General features: G+C 40.6%; 1 protein-coding gene across 5 annotated transcripts in view; it reads left to right on the top strand.

The window, feature by feature from the left end:
• Positions 1-21,353, top strand: part of NIM1K (NIM1 serine/threonine protein kinase) — a 67,096-nt gene that overhangs the window by 12,330 nt on the left and 33,413 nt on the right. The window contains exon 4 of one of the 5 annotated variants that reach the window (XM_047866469.1): positions 4,033-4,126. The exons of the other annotated variants lie outside the window; for them this stretch is intronic. The gene's annotated coding sequence lies outside the window, so the exon portion shown is untranslated. The remainder of the gene's footprint in view (positions 1-4,032; positions 4,127-21,353) is intronic. 5 annotated transcript variants of the gene reach the window in all.

Below are 21,353 nucleotides of genomic sequence, written 5' to 3'. Positions count from 1 at the left end.
CAGCACGTCACAGGTTAATAGTTTTGACACAGTGTGCTGTTGGTGGTTCAACTCCAGCCCTCCCACTTCCATTCTGCTCTTATAGGTATCCCCCGCTTTTGTAAGTTCACATTACACCATCCCGCTTTTACCAAAAAACCTACATCGGTACCTGTTTTCACTCACCGAGAGAAATCTGCAGAAGATTTTGGCTTTTATGAAAAAAGGCAAAAAGTGAACATGGATTCAGCATCGGCTTTGCCGTGAGCCTCTATGGGGGCAGTACACCCGGAACAGTGGCAGAGGCCACACCGAGCTCCTTCCTCGGGAACTACACTGGGCACACGAGCCTCACAGAGCTTTGAGCTGTTGTCTGTGAGCATCTGTGCTTTGTCGCAATTTATTTTGAGCATCTGCTAGCAAAACGTGTCCCAAAGGATTAGAAAAGCCCAAGAAGGGTATTTTGGGGGTCTGGGAATGCTAAAAAAAAATCCCATAAAAATGAATGGTAATGGCTCCTTCACTTTTCTGCCATTTCAGCTTATGAAAGGTTTCATACGAACCCTCTACTTTTGGAAAGTGGGGGAAAGCTGTATCTCCTTTCTAAATGACACCACCAATGTTCTACAACCTTAGTTCCTTATTACTTTTATGTTTGAAATGAAAGATTTAGAATCTAGATAATTTGCCTGCTCAGTCAACCCAACCAATTTTTGTTTAGATTTTCTCATGGGAAATAATGTTATCAAATAGCTGAAGAGCTTAAGCATTCCAATGTCTTTCTGCCACTTTTAGGAGTCACTGCACCCTGGATTTTGATATCTAGGTTGCTTGTTGAAACAGCGATGCCTGATTGATATCTTCAAAGTTCTAAGGACTGCTGTTCCAAGGTCATTCCATGCTCCCCATCCCTGACCACCTTCAATGTGGTTGGCAATTATTTTCGAGTTTTTTTTCTCCTTATAAGACCTCATTGGCACTTCCTTTCCTACCTTATCTTCCCCCTTCCTAAAAGCTCATTTACTTTTATGAAATCTTCCTTAGGTAGATTTTGATTTTCTCAACTTTTTTTTTTCTTTAGTTTTTTAAAAATGTTTATTTATTCTGACAGAGAGACAGAGTGTGAGTGGGGGAAGGGTTGAGAAAGAGGCAGACACAGAATCTGAAGCAGGCTCCAGGCTCTGAGCTGTCAGCACAGAGCCCAGCATGGGGCTCAAACCCACAAACCGAGATCATGACCTGAGCCAAAGTCGGATGCTTAACTGACTGAGCCACCCAGACACCCCATCTCAACTTTTCAACTTGTCGGGTTTACAATCATCTGCTGAACATTTCCTGCTTTAGCTAATTCATGGAAATGCTGAAAAAGATTCCCCCCAGTTCCATGCCCAGTACAACTCATTGCCTTGTCCAAAATTGCTCAAAACTCTGGGTTTCTGCGGCTCTTCTGAACCACCCATATGTAATAGTTTTGCTCATACCTCTTTTAGAAGGTTTAGATGTTTGCAGTACCAGTCTGTGTTGTGAAATTCAAACAGGTCTGTTTGCACGTGGGTGCCATGGAACAAAAGACCAAATATACCGTTTTAAGCATACCACCACGCAAAAACAGAGAACAGTAGAGATTTCAACTGAAATCCCTTAGGCTTATAGGTTCGTTTGGGGGAGAGTTTACATCTTTATGATGTTGAGCATTCCTTTACTAAACATGGTGTCTTTCCATTTATTAGAACTTCTTTTATGTTCTCCCATAAGCTTTCATAATTTTCCTAATTTATGTCTCTCTCAGCTCCTTTATTGGATTTATGCTTAGGTTTCTCAGGAATTTTATTGCTACTCTTGTCAATGGAATATATATTATTTCTTTATTGTTACCAGAGTATTAATGGTGAATACGAATGTTACTGGATTTACACTAATCTTGTGTCTAGAAACACTGTTAAACCTACTTATTAGTTCTAACGGTTTCTGAGTAGGGACTCTGGGATTTTCTATGTTTAAAATATGTGTCTGAAAATAAGAATAATTTTATTTCTTTCTTTTCAATATTTAGTTATCGTCGTCTTTCATTGGCTAGAGGTTCCAATAAACATTGAATAGAAGCAGTATTGGAAGGCATCCTTGTTTTCTTCCTGACTTTGTAGGAAGAGACAGCTTGTTGTTTTTTTTTTTAAGTTTATTTATTTTGAGAGAGACAGAGATAGCACGAGTGGGGGAAGAGCAGAGAAAGAGAGGGAGAGAGAGAGAGAATCCCAAGCAGGTTCCATGCCGCCAGAGCAGAGCCTGGTGTGGGGCTTGAGCCCACAAAGCCGTGAGATCATGACCTGAGCCAAAACCAAGAGTTGGACATTCAACTGACTGAGCCACCCAGGCACCCCAAGACTGCTTCTAATATTGAGCCACTTAAAAAGATATTTGCTATAGGTCTTTGGTAGATAGACTTAACTTGTTTGAGCAAGTTCCCCTCTGCACCTAGTTTGCTGATATTTTATTAATAATGAGTGTACAGTTTTAACAAATGCTTTTTCTGCACCTGCTGAGATACCCTTTTGCTTTTCTCCTTTGATTAATTTATGTGCTTAATAAAATTCGTACATCTTCTATTGTTAAGCAAGGCTTATATTCTTGGGAGACATTTTATTGAGAGATGCCTTTATAAATATATTGTTGGATTTGATTTAGCACTACTATTTTATTTTACATTTTTGATATCTATGGTTAGGGAGTGAAATTGGCTTATAATTTCACTTTCTTGTAGAGGCTGCCAAACTTTCAATCGGTATTCTATTCCAAAATGACCTGAATTGTGGTTGTAGCTTAAAGTATAGCTTGTTTTTTCTATGGCGTGTACATGTATAGCAAGGATTGCTCTTATTTATTTATAACCTTTGAGGCATTTGGACTCATTTAGCAATAATGATAATAATCATGACCCATTTTGAACTTTCTCACTATAGGTTGTCATTCAAAAGCACAGAGTTATCTAGAGTTTCATCAAGCCAATTTGGCTACTTTGCAGTGGTGATAAGCCCATTACGAAGCTGGGAATGAAGAAAAAATTAATTTGTGTATTAACTGTTACTGATGTTGATCGGGCCCAGTGGTTTATCCAAAAACAAAGAATACTCCTTTCTGATTCTCCTGCCTGCCCTCGCTACTATGGCTGATTCATGTCATGCCCAAGTCTGGACTTCGTGGTGGTTGCTGGTTCCCTAGAGCATTAAGTTCCACAGTAATATACAGCAAAGAGAGGCAGCAAATGGAGTCAGGTAGGCTTGGGTCCCTTGTCCTCCCTGCTACTTGCCAGCTCTTTGAGTTTGGACAAATTCTTTCACCTCTCTAAAATGTTAGTTATTCATCAGTGCAATGGGAATTTTAATATCATCAAACAGAGTTTGTTATAATGATTAAATCCATAACAGAGTGCAGTATCTGGTATAGTGTAAACGCTTAAAAGAAGTACCTTTATTTTTTCACTGTTAGAATGAATAAAATGCTAACAATACTATGCTAACACCAACTGAAAGTGTGGCTTCTGTCAAATGTCCTTCAAAATGTGCTATTAGTTTGCAGTTTACAAGTTTCTGTTACAGTGCCTTTCATATATTATGTCTTAATCCTTTTTCTTTTAAAAAATATTTATTTGGTGCCTCTCATATCCTAGGGTTAGATGCTGGGGAATATTGAAGATATGAGATAAATAAGCAGCAGAGATCAGTCTAGAGAGACAAAATACAATTAGAATATGAACTGATAGAACGTAAGATGTGGGATATCAAGATGACATAAGATATGGGAATATCAAGATTGAACTCAGTGGGACTGAGGAAGAAGCAACTAATTGTGTAGGTAAGTAGAGCAAAGAAAACATGAAGAAGGTCATATTTCAGTAGGGTCTTAAAGGCTGAAAGAGGTAAGGAGCAAATGTGTTCCAGTCCTAGCAAGCTAGGTAGGTAAAACTACCCTGGCAGGAAAAAGATATTTTATGATAGGAAAGATAAAACTTTAGGAATAAATTGCATAATTGATTCTGATCTCAGAACTTCCCTTCAGGGCTGGATATTTAACTGTGAGTCTGAGCCTGTGGGAAGGAGAGCAGGGATGCCTTGGAACCCTGGGTAAACACTGACCCTCTGGTGTCCTGGAGGTAAGATTTAATTCACTGCTAATTAGTGTTGGCTTTGGCTCCCCTGGGGAAGTATAAACATAAAGAAGGAAAGGAGTAGGGAGAAGGGCAAAAGGCAAGTGCATGGATGTGTATTTTGCAGAACTGCTCTGGAGGAATTGAGACGTGCAGAGAAGGTCTTGAAAATAGAGCAGGGATTATTTCGCATGCTTTAAAATAAAGCAAATTCTGCTGGAGGCTGCTAACATATCACACCCTAAAAATAAAAACAAAGGAATATGGAGCCTTTTTTATTCTTACTGTGATCATTTTAACCTTCCAAAAGGAAGCCATAATTGGGCTGTTTTTATTGTCTGTGGGCTGGAGCAAATGCTGGTCTGTAAACATTCTGATGCTTCCAACTCAAATAGCCTTCTTAGGAATGTCTACCCACATTTGAGGTGTGCTTCACTGGGAACCTTAGAATGTTCTAGAAAAACAACAGGGCATCTCACCAAACCCACAATGTTTCAGAAATTTTCCAGCCAGAGTTATTCCGGCTGGGGGCACATGTAACAAATGTGCCCTTGTTTCAAGAGAAGATACTTCAGGGGCGCCTGGGTGGCGCAGTCGGTTAAGCGTCCGACTTCAGCCAGGTCACGATCTCGCGGTCCGTGAGTTCGAGCCCCGCATCAGGCTCTGGGCTGATGGCTCAGAACCTGGAGCCTGTTTCTGATTCTGTGTCTCCCTCTCTCTCTGCCCCTCCCCCATTCATGCTCTGTCTCTCTCTGTCCCCAAAATAAATAAACATTGAAAAAAAAATTTTTAAAAGAGAAGATACTTCAAAGAGTTTTGGGATTTTGTTTGGTTGTTTTCAATTTTTTTTTTTGCCTTTATATTTTCTTTATCATAGAACAGTTGTTTTAGTGTTGTGGTTGCTGTTGCTGTTGTTTTTCCACCAGAGAAGTATATGAAAGAAATATCTATTTCTGTATCTTCTGGGATCCACACTACCCTTTAAAATATCTGCACAACTCAGATCAATTCACGTGGCATTTATGAACTCCTCCTGGGTACTCGGTGTCCAGAATCCTGAAGTTAATAAGATTGAGGACTTGCCCCATAGAACCCCACATTCCAGTAGGGAGGACAAATATGTACACAAGTAGCACAAACACTAGACAGAATGTGAAGATGTTCAAGGAAAACACAGGGTTCGTGCGGGAAATACCAGAGGAAGAGCTGTGTTCTGCCTGAAGTATCGAGAAGAGAAGAGAAGAGAAAAGAGAAGAGAAGAGAAGAGACGTTTGAATAATAAGTAGAATTTTAACCATTAGATGATTGAAATAAGAAAAAGGATGGAATTAATCTCTTGTAAAACAAGAATTTAAAATAATTGTTGTGCTTACCAACAAAATAACTCTGTTTTAATTTGTTTACTCATTCATCTATTCCATAAACAAGTATTGAGTACCTATGATGTGCCAGGCACTATTTAGAGAGAGAGGTGAATAGAACATCCTCCCTGCCCTCAGTACCCTTATTGTCTAGACAGATAGAGATGTTCACACAAGAGACAGATGTGCACAGACAGGCGCATGAAATACTCTGAGAGTACCGTAGACTTAAAGGAGTTGAGGAAGACTGCACAGCGGGGTAGAGTTTGGAAGGTTCAAGGGGGAACAGGTTAAAGAAAACAGTCCCTGTAGAAGGAACGTCATGTACCAAGGCGTGGAGGCGTGAAGCAGCATGGGATGCTTGTGGGCCCTCAAGTATTTTGATGTTCTCAAATATAGGGCTGTAGGGGAGGAAAAGTGCTCCTGGACCTTCCTAGAGTCCTTGGCTGGGTCTGAAAAGTAAATTGACAAAGATTAACAGGAGAAGAATGTACACAAGTGTTTAACCTAAGTTTGATGCAACATGGGAGCCTTTACAAGGAAATGAAGACCTACAGAAACAGAGCTGAGTATTTTATGCTGGGTTTGATGAGGAGTGGAGAGTCGTGGAGGAACACTATGATAAGTCAAGGAGTACAGTGGTCCCCCCTTATCCGCGGGTTTGCTTTCCACGATTTCAGTTACCTGAGGTCAAGTGGGGCCCCGAAGTAGAAGATTCTCCTTCTGTCTTATCTGCAGAAGGTCAAGGGTAGCCTAACGCTAGGTCACCACGCCTACGTCATTCACCTCATCTCACCACACAGGCATTTTATCATTTCACATCTTCACAAGAAAGGTGAGTACAGTCCAATAAGATATTTTGGCAGACCACATTCACATGGCTTTTATGACAGCATATTGTTGTAATTGTTCTATTTTATTATGAGCTATTGCTGTTAATCTCTTACTGTTCCTAACTTATAAATTAAACCTTATCATAGATATACACATAGAAGAAATATCATAGTATCCACAGAGCTCAGTAGTCTCTGTGGTTTCAGACATCCACTCAGGGTCTTGGGACACATCCCCCAAGGATAAGGAGGGACCACTGTATGAGGTAAGTGTATAAATTGGGGGAAGCTTAGCAAGGCCTAATTGTTAGGATTCTAACTGGTGCCCCTTGTCTTCAGAGATAAGGATGCTCCTTTTCTTCAGGTACAGGGAGGGCACCCCTCACCTGAAGATTTTATAGCATGTTTCAGGGGAGAAGGAAGTCAAACGGACTCTCCTGCTTACAATACTCAATATATCAAGGTGCCGTATTTGGGGTAGCATGCCCTGGATCCTATCAGGGCATATGGAGTGGGGCAAGTGGGAGCAGGGGACATGAGAAATAAGACTAGAAATAAAATCAAAAGCCAGATCTCGAAGAGCTTTCTAGACCATGCAATGGAGATTGAATTCCACCCAATATTCATTTTAAATTTTGTTTAAAAGTTTACTTATTTCTTTGGAGAAAGACAGAGTCAGCACGAGTAGGGGAGGGGCAGAGAGCAAGGGAAACAGAGAATCCCAAGCAGGATCTGCACTGCCAGCACAGATCCCAATGTGGGGCTCGAACCCACGAAGCCGTGAGATCATGACCTGATCCGAAACCAAGAGTTGGATGCTTAATCAACTGAGCCATCCAGGCACCCCTGTTCCATATTCATTTGAGTGAAGTTCGTTTAAGCAGAGCAGTAATACCTAAATTTTAGAAAGCTCCTGCAGATGGTTTCCTGGAGGATAGAGTGGAGCTGGGAAAGACAGCATGCAGGAAAGGCTGTCAGGAGGCTGTTTCAGTCAGCTAGGTCCAGGGCAGGATTTAGACCATTAGGGGGCAATTGCCCTCATCAGCCTAACATGCAATTTAGAATTTAGGCAAAGATAACCATAAAATGCCTAATAAAGTGCATGTTCTGATTTTTCTTATGATGATTGTTGAGATGCCTTGAAAAAGATAGATCAAATTTCAAAATATTTTAAGACTTTTATTGGCTCGTCCCTGCATGTGCCTCTCCGTCTTCTGTGGGATCCAGTCGTGCAGGAGTCAGGCTGATGGGTGAAAGGACTGGGGTGGTATTGAAGTGGGGGGGCTTACAGGACTAGGTGAAGGGAAGAGAGAAACCTGGGATGGCGCTTAGATTCTGACCCGGCCCACAGGGTACTGGCCAAGCTCTGCCTTTGGAGTGCTACTGCCCGAGGCAGGCACACCTCTCACATCTGTTCCCCCTGCAGAGTCCCTCCATGTTTTGCACTTCGTCCAGGCTCCAAAGAGTGTTTTAAAATGCCCTCCTCTGGGGACCCTCACAGACTTTAAAATCCTCAGGACCAGATTCAGCCTCTGACACGACCACCATTTCAGCACAGCTCTGTCATGAGGCTCCTGACTCAAGTTGGCTCAGGAGAGGAGGGCTCAGCAGGACCTCCCAATCCTCTCACCCATCGCTTGTCCTCCCCTGGCAAGTGCTCCTCCACGCAGAGGTAACCTGGTCCCCTTACTCTGGGACTCCTGCTCAGTGGCACAAAAGAGAAGATGCCGCCTGACAGAGACTCGTCTTTCTCCCAGCGTCATGCACCACCCACTCCCAGCCCCCAAATCTGTCTGGGAACAAAGTCCCAGGCAACAGCTAAATATATCTCTGGGATTGTTCCTGAATATTCCAAAGCATCAGGGACTGAGAAGAGAATTTTTCCCCATGATCCTGGGCCCAGGGCTCATTGCACTGTTTTCTTCAGGATTCCCAAAGCCCCAGCTTCAAGAGAAACAAACAACAAAATATTTACAGATGCCTTCTCGAAAAGAGGCTTAGCTCCCTCTCCATGGTCTTCCAGGCCCAGTGCAGGATACTGGCTCCCTAAGTGTCATGTATGTTCATCACCAATATTTGAGTGTCTACTTCTGTTTGGGAATCTATTCTGTATAAGCAATGTCACCATTTCAACCACTTGATTTAATGTGGTGCCAAGTTTCATTTCTTTCTAAGCCATCTTATTTCTGAATTGCAAACTTTTAAAAATCGCAACTTTGGAGTAGTGGACTAGACCATCTCAGTCCGGGGTGGGGGGAGTGGTTTACCATATCGGGGAGGAGTCACTTTTACATCCATGGTCATCAGAGACAGGCCACAACCTCCAGATATTGGTGGAGATAAACGTATATTTTTAGCCCCTAGGCCAAGAAAATCTCTGTGGTGATCATAGTAAAAACGGCACACGCAGAAGTATACAGAGTAAAATATGATAGAGCTCCTCGGATTCTCCACCTTCAGCCCAATTTCATTTCACTGTCAACGGTTGGGAACTCGTGGGTCCAGAACTTTTCCTGCACTTGGCAGATATCTTTCCTTATGTAGGACTAGATCCCTGCTTCAGTGAATAGTGAGTGACTATTTTCATGAAGCTCTCAGAAATGTGCCCTTTCGTGGACCTTATGGCTGTTCGCCTATACACGCCTTATCTTTACAATTATAAATAATTCATAAAATTATTCCAACTAAGGTAGTACAGGGCCGGGAGAGCGGAGTGTGGGCTGAGAATCACAGTGGAAACCTTGATGCACCTACCGAATCGTTTTGTGTTCAATCGGTGATCTTCTTGCCATTTGATGCACTGAAATAATATCTAGTCTCCAGAGCTCAAACTCTGCCTCTGAACTGCTCTGTGAGATGAGAGATCCTCATTATCTACTTTAACACCACTCCTTGGGGAAATTTTTTCATCCAGAAATACCGGGTCAATTAGCAAGCACTATGGAACAGTATGTCATTCTCAGAACTGGCTTCCAAAGCCTCCTGGCTCCCTGGTGGGCAGCACTTAACCTGCCTCTTCAGCATTGTGTAATCACTCCCTCAATCAGCCCCCAAACGGTGCCGCTCTAGGGAACAAAGTGTCTCTAATTACACTTGCCTTTCTCTTCCTCAATCGCGAAGGTCCTCTGTGCAGAAGCCTGTGCCAAGCAGTTCTTGGAGCAGGAGGGGCACAGTCAGACGTGGGAAGGCCCTGACTCTCCTTTTTCTTTTTTTAATATTTAAATTTTTAATTATTTTTTTTTTAATTTACATTCAAGTTAGTCCGCATATAGTGCAACAATGATTTCAGGAGTAGATTCTTTAGTGCCCCTTATTCATTTAGCCCATCCCCCCTCCCACAACCCCTCCAGTAACCTTTAGTTTGTTCTCCATATTTATGAGTCTCTTGTATTTTGTCCCCCTCCCTGTTTTTATATCATTTTTGCTTCCTTTCCCTTGTGTTCACCTGTTTTGTATCTTAAAGTCCTCATATGAGTGAAGTCATATGATATTTGTCTTTCTCTGACTGACTAATTTCGCTTAGCATAATACCCTCCGGTTCCATCCACATAGTTGCAAATGGCAAGATTTCATTCTTTTTGATTGGTGAGTAATCCTCCATTGTGTATATATACCACATCTTCTTTATCCATTCCTCCATCGATGGACATTCGGGCTCTTTCCATACTTTGGCTATTGTTGATAGTGCTGCTATGAACATTGGGGTGCATGTGCCCCTTCGAAACAGCATACCTGTGTCCCTTGGATAAATACCTAGTACTGCAATTGCTGGGTCATAGGGTAATTCTATTTTTAATTTTTTGAGGAACCTCCATACTGTTTTTCAGAGCAGTTTATTTTGCTTTTCCAAGCCAGGTAGGCCTGTGTGATTTTTGACTCCACAACTCATGTTCATTAATGGATTTACATCATTATATATCAGGCTCCCTTCAGATGAAAGGCCAGTGGGGTTTTGATGTATTTTCTCTTCATGTAAAGTCCAGAATGACTGCATGATTTATGAATTTCCTGCCCCCCTAGAAGCTTTTCTGTTTCCCATCAAGATGAATACTTATTTGTTTTTTAAAAAGCAACTTAGTCTTTGATCCTGGTATACTTCTAGGTATAAATGGATAAAGAAATGTAAATGCCCTTTGTTACCATTTTCTTTCCTGAGAGCATTTAAAAATGTAGAGATGCCATATTTTATATGCACTAAAGTGCTCTTTTATGAAGACCTTAGGAATGGTTCTCTGTGAGGTGAGTTGAGGGGGTGTCCTTTATGGAAACCAGGCAGGGAATTGATCCCTATGTCTTCTCCAGGCTGTCCAAGCCAGGAGTCAACTTGGAGCTCATAGGAGCCAGCCTCCCGTGAATTTTGAATTGTTCCTCGTAACAACAAATGAAAAGCTGCAGCAGCTGAGAGCAGATGTAGTGGCTACAGAGATCAAAGAATTGCTTTTATCCTCTGGTATGCAAGATTTGAGTTTAAATGTGAATGATGTCTTGTAATCAATGCATTTGATACCTGTGAGTAATGCGGTAAAGAAAAGTATCAGAGGTTGGGTAGAAAGATAAGGAAACATTTGCTTAATTAAAGAGGGCTTTTGGGGGAAGGAGAGCAAGGACAAAGTATTTTGGAGACCATGGAGAAGTCATATAACCTCTCTGGGCCTTTGTCCTCTCATCTCTGAAATGAAGAGGTGGGAGAGAAGAGCATGGAGATGTCTTCCATTTCTAACATTCCAGGATTGCATAATTCTTTATTCTATGCATTTAGACAGTCTGGGCAAAGACCTGTAGGCAAGAAAGGGGAGATAGCTATTAAGAATGTGAACAAGAATGGAAGTTACAGGTAGAGATATAAATGGCCGAAAAGAGAACATGAATCGTCTGGGAGCAGAAGGATATTTAATCCAAAACATGGTCGAGGTAGTTATGGAAAAAGATTTGGAGGCAGCTGGCTGGGTAGTCTGCATTAAGTGAATATTTTCTAGTGTAACATTTTAATTCCTCTCATTATTTTAAGTGTATTTTAGTAGCTTTATTGAGATATATTTTAAATTTTTTTTTTCAACGTTTATTTATTTTTTGGGACAGAGAGAGACAGAGCATGAACGGGGGAGGGGCAGAGAGAGAGGGAGACACAGAATCGGAAACAGGCTCCAGGCTCTGAGCCATCAGCCCAGAGCCCGACGCGGGGCTCGAACTCACGGACCGCGAGACGGTGACCTGGCTGAGGTCGGACGCTTAACCGACTGCGCCACCCAGGCGCCCCGAGATATATTTTAAATATACAATTTACTCATTTAAAGTATATGATTCAATGGCTTTTCATACATTCACAGAGTTGTGCATCCATCACCACAATCAATCTTAGGACATTTTCATTACCCTAAAAAGAAACACTGCTGTGCCTAACAGCATTCCCAACCCCTCCCGAAACCCCAGTCAACTACTAATCTGCTTTCTCTTTTTAAAGATTTGCCTATTTTGAACAGTTTATGTACATCGTATCATACAATATATAGTCCTTTGTGACTGGTTTCTTTCACTTAGCACGATGTTTTCAAGGTTTGTCTATGTCACAGCATATGTCAGTACTTCAATTCTTTTCATTGATGGCATAATAATATTCTATCATCTGGGTGTACCACATTTTTTTTTTTAAATTTTTTTTTTCAACGTTTATTTATTTTTGGGACAGAGAGAGACAGAGCATGAACGGGGGAGGGGCAGAGAGAGAGGGAGACACAGAATCGGAAACAGGCTCCCGGCTCTGAGCCATCAGCCCAGAGCCCGACGCGAGGCTCGAACTCACGGACCACGAGATCGTGGGTGTACCACATTTTATTGATCCCTTCATCAGTTGATGGATATTTGGGTGTTTCTACTTTTTAGCTATTATGAATTATGTTGCTAGGAACACTTGTATAAAAGTTTGTGTGTCAACATATGTTTTCATTTCTTACAGGTATATACAGAGGAGTGAAATTGCTGATAACTATATTCAGCTGTTTTTAAAAACTGACCAATTGTTTTTCAAAGGGCTGAACCATTTTACATTCCCCTCAGCAGGATACAAGGGTTCTAGTTTCTCCACATCCTTGCTAACACTTGTTAGTATGTCTTTTTGATTCTAGCCATCCTAGTGGGTGTGAAGAGGTCTTACTATGATTTTGCATTCCCTGGTGACTAATGATGTTGAGCATCTTTTCATATGTTTATTGACCATTTATGTATCTTCTTAGATAAATGTCTATTCAGGTCCTTTGCAGGTTTTAAATTGGATTATTTATCTTTTTATTATTGTGTTCTATTTCTAGACTCTAGATACAAGTCCCTTACCAGATACATGATTTGCAAAAAATTTTTTTCCTCCATTCTGCAGGTTGTATTTCACTTTCTTGATGGCATCCTTTGAAGCATTACAGTTTTTAATCAATGAGACCAGTTTCTATTTTTGTTTTTGTTGCTTGTGCTTTTGTCACAGGCTGACAAATGATTGCCTAACCCACAGTTGTGAAGATTTATGCCCATGCTTTCTTCTAAGAGCTTTATAGTGTTAGCTCTTAATTTGGGTCTTTGATGCATTTTGAGACAACTTTTGTTTACGGCGTGAGGTAGAGGTCTAACTTCATTCTTCTGCATATTCTTCTGCCTTTTAATGATTTTTAACTATATATTTCTAGTTATTTTCTGAAAGGTTACTCTAGGGCTTAAAATATATTTTTAACTTATCAGAACCTATTTTAAATTTATACTAACATAATTGCAGTGAGGTCTAGAAATTGTACTCCTTTAGAGCTCCATTCCCATCTCCCCCTTGTTTTGCTATTATTGTTATAATTGTTACATCTGTATGTGTTAAAAATGCAACATACTGTTGTAATTGTTACTTTATGTAATTTTATGTTCTTTAAGGAAACTGAAAGAATGAAGGATAGTTTTGAATGAATAGTCTTGGAGGTTATTATGAACCCCGTTAGTACAGAAGTGCTTTCCACGTTGCTCATTATCATATCCCCTACACCTAGAACAGTCTTTGTCACATAGTAGGTGCTCACCTAATACATAAATGAATGAATAATGATCTCCATGCAGGTACTAAGTGGAGAGAGAGAGAGAGAGTATCCCCAAAAGATGTGGAGATCAATAATGAAGAGATTAAGAGAATAAGATTACATGATTGTGGAGCTGTTGTGGGAGAGGTAGTGATCACAGTAAAAAGTAAGACAATGTCTTTCTCATTCAATGTCTTATGTGTCTGATGTGTCTGATGTCGGGCACAGTTGACATTTGGGAGAGGCTCAGTAAATGTTGAATAAATAAGTGAAGCATCCTATGGCTGGTGCAGATCTTGGGGGATGAGGCAAGAGAGTTTCAGTCTTAGAAGTCCCTGTGCTCCCCAAATGGACAATCTCTGCTTCTTCTCAGTGACCCTGGTGCTTCTTCTGGGCTGACAGACCCCCCTGGATTGTCAGCTGCCTTTGTGTGTTCTCAGCAGGATGTCTGATCACTGAAAGATGAGAAGTACAAGCCTGTTGGTTAGGACTTAGCAGAGGGAAGACAGGATAAATTTATCATTAACCAAGTTGGTAGGGTGGAGGGTGGGCAATAAGAAGAGGAAGAAGGAAACTATTGGTAATAGACAGTGAGGTAACTAAGAGGAAGCCTATGATAATTCTAGACTTAATTAACTCATTCATTCACCCACAACACCTATTGAAAGCCTGCTTTGTACTAGACTAGAGATGGATATAACAACGTATTCAACTTTCCTTATGCCAAATGTTAAACCCTAAACAAAAAAATGTACTTCACTGTTGTAAGAACATTCTGGAAATAACTATATAGCCCTTTATAGTGGTTAAGATGCCCAAGTTGAAGCCTCACTGACTGGGTTTGAATCCCAGATGGGTAGAGTTGCCTGATGACCTCCCTATGCTGATTAAACCTCCCTTTTCTGTAAAGTAGAGATATTAATACTTACCTCCCAGACTTCTAGATTAAATCGTTAGTACACATAAAGCACATAAGATATTGCCTACCATGTAATATGTAATATATAAGAGCTAGCTATTATTATTGCTGTAACAATTATTATTAAACAAAGGCCACAATAGTTAATTGAGATCATCTAGTAAATTTCAATGCAATTTTAAAGTTCCCATTATCCATAGTACCTAGCTACCTACCTAGAAATTTTCTTAGTAGCAGCCATTTATGTATATATGAATTGATTTTGAAGCTTGAGCTGTTAAGAAGAAACAACCCTCTTCTTATGTATTCATTTTGTTAAATGATTACTATGGCAAAGAGCTGTTTTCTACCTTTAAAAACCAACTCCATTCCAGAGGTTACCAGAACAGAGAGGAGCCCTCATAATTCAGAGGGCTGGAAAGCAGTTGATTTATTTTCAAATTAGGTTAATATGAATGGATTGCTGTCTGAGATTTCAAAGCTGTGGCAGATCAATTGGCTCAGGAATCAAAGACACCAAAGGTGATGCTGTTAATGTAAATGTATGAGCCATTCAAAATACTAATTAAAGACTGTAGTTGGTTTTATCATGTAAAAGAGCAGCATCATGAAACATTCTTTTTTAAAGTTTATGTATTTATTTTAAGAGAGAGAAAGGGAGAGAGAGAGAGAGAGCTACCAAGAGCCAGGGAGGGGGCAGAGAGAGAGGGAGAGAGAATCCCAAGTTCCATGCTCTTAACGCAGAGCCTAACATGGGGCTCGAACTCACGAACTGTGAGACCATGACCTGAGCGGAAACCAAGAGTCAGATGTTTACCCGACTGAGCCACCCAGGTGCCCCTGAAGGATTCTTTTTGAGACTTACAAAAGATATTTAGATTAGAAAGATACAGTAGAAAGGTTGAATGTTATTTCCATCACTGGATGTAAGAACCTCTTCCCTCTGCCCATCAAAGTGCTCCATAACCCACTATTGCTTGAACCCTTAAAGTACAAATTGGGAGTACAAGTAAGATTTGTCTTACTGCAGGGGCACCGGGGTGGCTCAGTCGGCCAAGTGTCCAACTCTTGATCTCAGCTCAGGTCATGATCTCACAGTTCATGAGTTCAAGACCTGCATTGGCTCTGCACTGATGGTGCGGAAACTGCTTGGGATTCTGTCTCTCCTTCTCTCTGCCCCTCACCTGCTTGTGCTCTCTCTCTCTCACTCTCTCCAAAATTAAATAAATAAACTTGAAAAAAAAAGATTTGTCTTACTGTAAAACTGCAGGTTCCTTCTGGTCAATTTTTTTTTTTTTTTAAGTAGAAGCATGGAACTTACTTCAAACATTGAACATTAGCACCTGACATTCTTTTCCCAGCAACAGATTGCCTATGTTAGACCATGCGTATGCAGTGACTATCCAGGACTTAGGGTCCTGAATAACGCATCGTGTGGAGAGGACATTGATGGCACATAATAGGTGTTTCATACGTGTTTGTTGAATGAATGATGGTGGTGAGGGTGAACTGAAAATAAATTGATCATAAATAGGAGTCTCATCTGATAATTTTACCCCAGATTATGATCCCAAACAAGTCATTTAACTAGATCATTCCATGCCTCAGTTTCCATGTCTTTAAAAGAGAGTCCCGATGAATAATATATTGTGGTTTAAATTAAATTGTGGGTTAAAATATTGATTAAAAAGTTGGTGCTTTTCGGAATAAAATAGAACTATATAATAACACTGAAGACTCCCCCTGCCCAGCTCACCTGTTTAGAGTAGGGAGCAAGGAAGCAATTTAAACACCAGCTTGTATAGTTGCTCAACCCAGTCTTACACTGGTCATCAGAATGAACACTCACTCTCATTTGGCCTGAGATTCCTTCCAGAGAGTGATGCTAATAGGTAAAACAAATAGTACAACCGATATGCAACTACGTGATTATTTTTATCCTCAGTGACTACCCAAATAAGAGGAAGAAGAAAACAAACAAAGTAAGAGGAAGGAATGCCACATATAAGTAGGATGATCATATTATATATGGAAACAAGGACACTTTTGAGAGTGAAAAAGCAGCTACTGTTAATTGCATCAGGACACGCTTAGACAGTCTTATGCAAACCAGAATGTATGTTTAGCCTCGGTCTATGCCATGCCCAGAAGCAGTTTCTTAAGCATGTAGGATCAATTTAACCCTTTTTACCCAATGAAATTTTTTTCCTTCCTGACCCCTTGTTTTGTTGATAAAACTCCTCCCACTTCCTCTAGGTAGAACATTGGTAGCTTCACCATCTTGTGCTAGTTTCAATGTCTCTAGTTCTCATTATAACATCATTGGCATTACTGAGGCAATGAGGAAGGAGGTATATGCTTCCTGCTCCATTTGGTGAAATTCCATCTGTATTTTTAGCTAATTTACTCATGTGAATGTTCTGCAGTTACCAACTCCTTATTTTATGTGATTCACTACAGGTCCTTGTAACCTGTAGACAAGCTCTTGAGTTTGCTGACTTGACACATTTTATCTCAACTGATAAATAGCCTTGATAACTTTTCTTTCCCTCCAGTAGGATAGATTTTCCCTCTAACCGGCACTGCCCACTCAACAGTCAGAGTGTTGACATCTCTTGCACCTGTCAGGATAGCTGTATGTTGTGACAAGAAGGAGGCAGGTCTTTTATACATGTGTTCAACAAATACTTAATTGAGCATGTATTGTGTGCCAGATGCTGTTTAGAGCCCTAGATTTTTAGTGTAGTCTGTGATTTCTCTATTGGTTTTCTTAATGGTGTCTTTCGATAACCCAGAAAATTTTAAGTCTGATGATGTCGAACTAACCAAATTTTTTCTTTTCTATGGTTTGTGCTTTTTGTATCTAGTCCAAAAAGCTTGCCCTGCTTCAGTGTCATGGATTTATTATCCTGTGTATGCTTCCGGAAACTTTTTGGTCCTAGGTTTTAAGTCAATGATCCATCTCAAATTCATTTTTGTGTATGGTATAGGATAAAAGTCAAGGTTCAACTTTTATTTACACAGACATCTAGTTGATTCAGCACCATTTGTTAAAAAAAGACTTCCTTCTCCCCATTAAATTGGCTTGGTGCCTTGGTGGAAAAACAACTGACCATGTATGTGTAGGTCAATTTCTGGACTCTTTATTGTGATCTATTGGTCTATCCTTACACACCATCTTGATTACTGTAGCTCTTATGAATATAGTTTAAATAAGTCAAACACAATTACTACCCTTAATGGGCTTACAATCTGATGAGATGAACAGTCTGATGTAGAAGTCATAATAGTACAAAAAGATGGAGAAAATCACAGTACTAGCCACAGATGTTGGAAGTACAAACGAGAACTCCACCAGGTTTAAGGTGGGCGGATGGGGAAGATTCCTGAAAGAGGTAATACTTAAAGTGATCCTTAAAGGGTAAGGAGGAGTTTGCAGAAGGTAGGAGCAGGCCTGATCCCCTCAAGGAAGAGCGAGAAGGCCAGTGTGGCTGGAGTGGAGTAGGTGAAAGGGAGACTGGAGATGATGCCGGAGGGAGGACCACCTTGGACAGAGCTTTGAAGGCCATTTTAAGGGTCTTGGCTTTTATTCTGAGGAAGAAGGGAAGCCACCAAAAGGGTTTGAATGGAGAAGTGATTGGACATCCTTTATTTATTTACTTGTAAGTTGATTTATTTTGAGAAAGAGAGAGAGAGCATGTGCATGCCAGTGGGGAGCAAGGTAGAGAGAGAGGGAGAGAGAATCCCAAGCAGGCTCTGAGCTGTCAGTCAGCACAGAGCCCAACATGGGGCGGCTCAATCTCACGAACCATGAGATCACGACTTGAGCTGAGATCAAGAGTCAGACGTTTAACTGACTGAGCCACCCAGGCGTCCCTGATCTGACATCTTTTAGAAGCATCTTCCCAGATGTTGTGTTCAAGACAGACCATGTTGGGGGTCGGCAGGGGGCAGGTAAAGACAGAAGCTCTGAAACCAGCTGTAAAGACCACAACTGTAATCCAATTAAACCCGGCTGTGGCTTGGACTCTGGTAATAATGGAATGACTGTGATTTGGGTAATAATGGGATAAAATGATCCCGTTCTGAATATATTTTGAAGGTAGAGCCAAGAAGATTTGCTGACAAATTGAACACAAGACATAAGGTAAAAAGGAGAATCAAGGGTTTTGGCTTCAGCTATAAAGATGTGTTGCAATTTACCAAGATGTGAAAGAAGCACATTTGGAGAAGAAAATCAGAAGCTTGATTTTTCTACTTTAGAGTAAATATGAGCGATTGCTACCCAAAGTACAAGCAATTTCCTCTACAGAGGAAGTAGTTGGAGGATGCAGTAGAGATAGTCATCTTGTGAGTCAAGCCCCATGCGAGCAGCACTGTTCTAGGTGATGCGGAATGGGAGAGGGTGGACGTGATGCCCTGCACATGGACCCTGCTCTCAAGGAGAGTTTGTGGGAAGGCTTGACTTCCACGAGATGGAAAAATCATGAAGTCAAGGACCAGATTATGAGATGCAGGTCTCAAGTGCTCCAGGATAGTAGTGGGGCCGTATGAAGTAGTCAAGAATGCTTCTAGAAGGAAATAAGAAAGGAACCATCTTCATAGGATGGGAAAGACTTAGAGGAAAAAGGGCATAATTGTGGGAATAATCAGGAGCCGCTCAGGACACAGATGTTCTTGGCTTGGCTGGAAGAATTGTTGGAAGGATTTTTTTAATCGGTTAAAAAATTGGTTTTTGGCACATAGTAGGCATTTGATAAAGATCAGCCAATACCACTTATTATATTGGGAGAAGAGATGGAGATAACTACTGTGTCTTGAGTCCACCCCCACCACCATATCAACACCTGCAGCTGCTCCTTTAATGCTTTTTGCCCTCTTTCCTGGCTCGTCTTCTATTACTTCTATTGGAAAATACTCAAACTGGGTTTTCTAAATTGTTTATGAGGGGGAAGGAGTTGGACTAAAATATATTCAGCATCATCATGTAGGCTTATGGGTTTTTAATAATCTCATTCAGGTGAATGTTACAAAGGTCCAGAAGGGGGCAATGTGACACTTGGACTTCAGGAGGGCTTTTTTCCTATGTTAAAATCAAGAATCTCAGGACAGGGAAGGATTCTGTAGACATCATGGGGTCCATCACTCTCACTTGCCAGTAGAGAAACTGAAGCCCAGAGAGGGGAAGGGACTTGCTCAAGGTCACACAGGCATTTAGTGGGAAGGTCTAGACCCTAATCTCTTTCTAACCCTAAGTCTTTTTCCTTATAGCTTATATACAGCTGTGAAGCAAAACAAATTTTATCAAGTTAAATACAAACAAAACTTCAAGCCAATGAAATTTAGATTAACAATATTACTTGAAAAGTATAGATGGTATTGTTTTGTTGAAATTAATTTGTTACTCATAAGTAAATTAAGTAAATGTGGTGCTTTTAAAAACAGCAACATAGTTATTCATATAACCTTAGTTTCTTTCATATGACCAGTCCTCCATAAATATTTGTCAATTTTCTGTGTATGAAAGTATAAATAATTTGGAATATTTTGGGATATCAGAAAACCAGTATCTGACGTCTGCAGTTCTTATTCTCTCCTTGACCCAGGTACTTTCTATCTATAGATATGTACATTTCTAATTTTTAAAGTAATTATACATGTTCTAAAACATTCAAACAATACAGAAACCCAGGAAGTAAGAAATGAAACAAGTTCATTTTGTAAACATTATAAACATTATATAACATTAGGTTGTGTAAACATTAAGTTGCTTTAGCAAAGGTCAAAACAACGGAGACATAAAGAAGGTAGAATCTTAATTCTCTCACAACCAAATCTACTAGTAAGCAATCCAGGGCTGATATGGTGGCTGTGTAGTGTTGCGGGCCCAGGTTCCTCCTGTCTTGTGGCTCTGCCATTCTCAATTCATGGCTTCCATCTTGGTCTAAGATGGCTATTTCCATTTACACTGTCATATCCATATTCCAACCTACAAGAAGAAGGGAAAAATGAAGAGGAGAATGACATGTTTCTTCCCTTTTAAAGGCACAACCTGGGGGCGCTTGAGTGGCTCAGTCAGTTAAATGTTCAACTCTTGATTATGGTCGCGAGTGTTGGGCTCCATGCCAGGCCTGCTTGGGATTCTCTCCCTCCCTCGCTCTCAGCCCCTCCCCTGCTTGCACTCTCTCAATAAATAGAGACAAAAGAAAGAAAGAAAGAAAGAAAGAGAGAGAGAGAGAAAGAGAGAAAGAAAGATGATAGATAGATAGAAACTTAAAGGCACAACCTGGTATTGCATTTATCACTTTTGCTCACAGCTCATGATCAGAACTCAGACACGTGGCCAAGCCAAACTAGAAGGGAGACTGGGAAATATATCAGTTGGATAGCAGTGTTCCTAGACAGAACTTTGTCATAGAATAGTGTTTTTCAAAGCTGGCTATGCAATAGAATCACCTGAGAAACTTAAAAACAGACAAAAAACCATGCCCTCTCTCAAGATCAATGAAGTCTGCATCTTTGGGAGCAGGGCTTGGGATTACCCATTTGAAAAAAGCTCTATGGTGACTTTGATGTGGGTCAGAGCTAAGAATCAGTGCCATAACAAAGAACCAATAGAGATGGGACAACTCACAGCCTCTACCATACCCTCCCTTCATTACTCTGCCCCTTCGGGTTGTCATCCACTAGTTCAGTCCAGATCTTTTACTGTGAATATGCAAATACTTTTTCTGTGGACACATACATACATACATACATATGTGCATGTCTAAACACCCAACAGTGACTTTAGAATTTCTATATGTATGGGTCTTAGGGTAGTAATATTACTGGAAAAGATGTGAGCCTCTGTGTTAGTCGGCATGGCACTTTATATTAGTTTAAGAAAATATGAATATCAAAGAATGGAGACATCTGATGGAGAATTTTGGGTGTTGGATGAACTAACGCCTACCTGAGCCACCTTTTGGGTCAGTCTCCACAAGCATCATGTACTAAATCATTTATCTTTTGCCAGCGGTTTGGAATGCCATGTCAATTACATAGGAAATTTCCATGTCTATGAGATGGTTTTTT

The sequence above is a fragment of the Prionailurus viverrinus genome, chromosome A1 (assembly GCF_022837055.1).
Source record: "Prionailurus viverrinus isolate Anna chromosome A1, UM_Priviv_1.0, whole genome shotgun sequence".
Lineage (NCBI taxonomy): Eukaryota > Metazoa > Chordata > Mammalia > Carnivora > Felidae > Prionailurus > Prionailurus viverrinus.
This window is presented reverse-complemented; position numbering and strand designations above follow the sequence as displayed.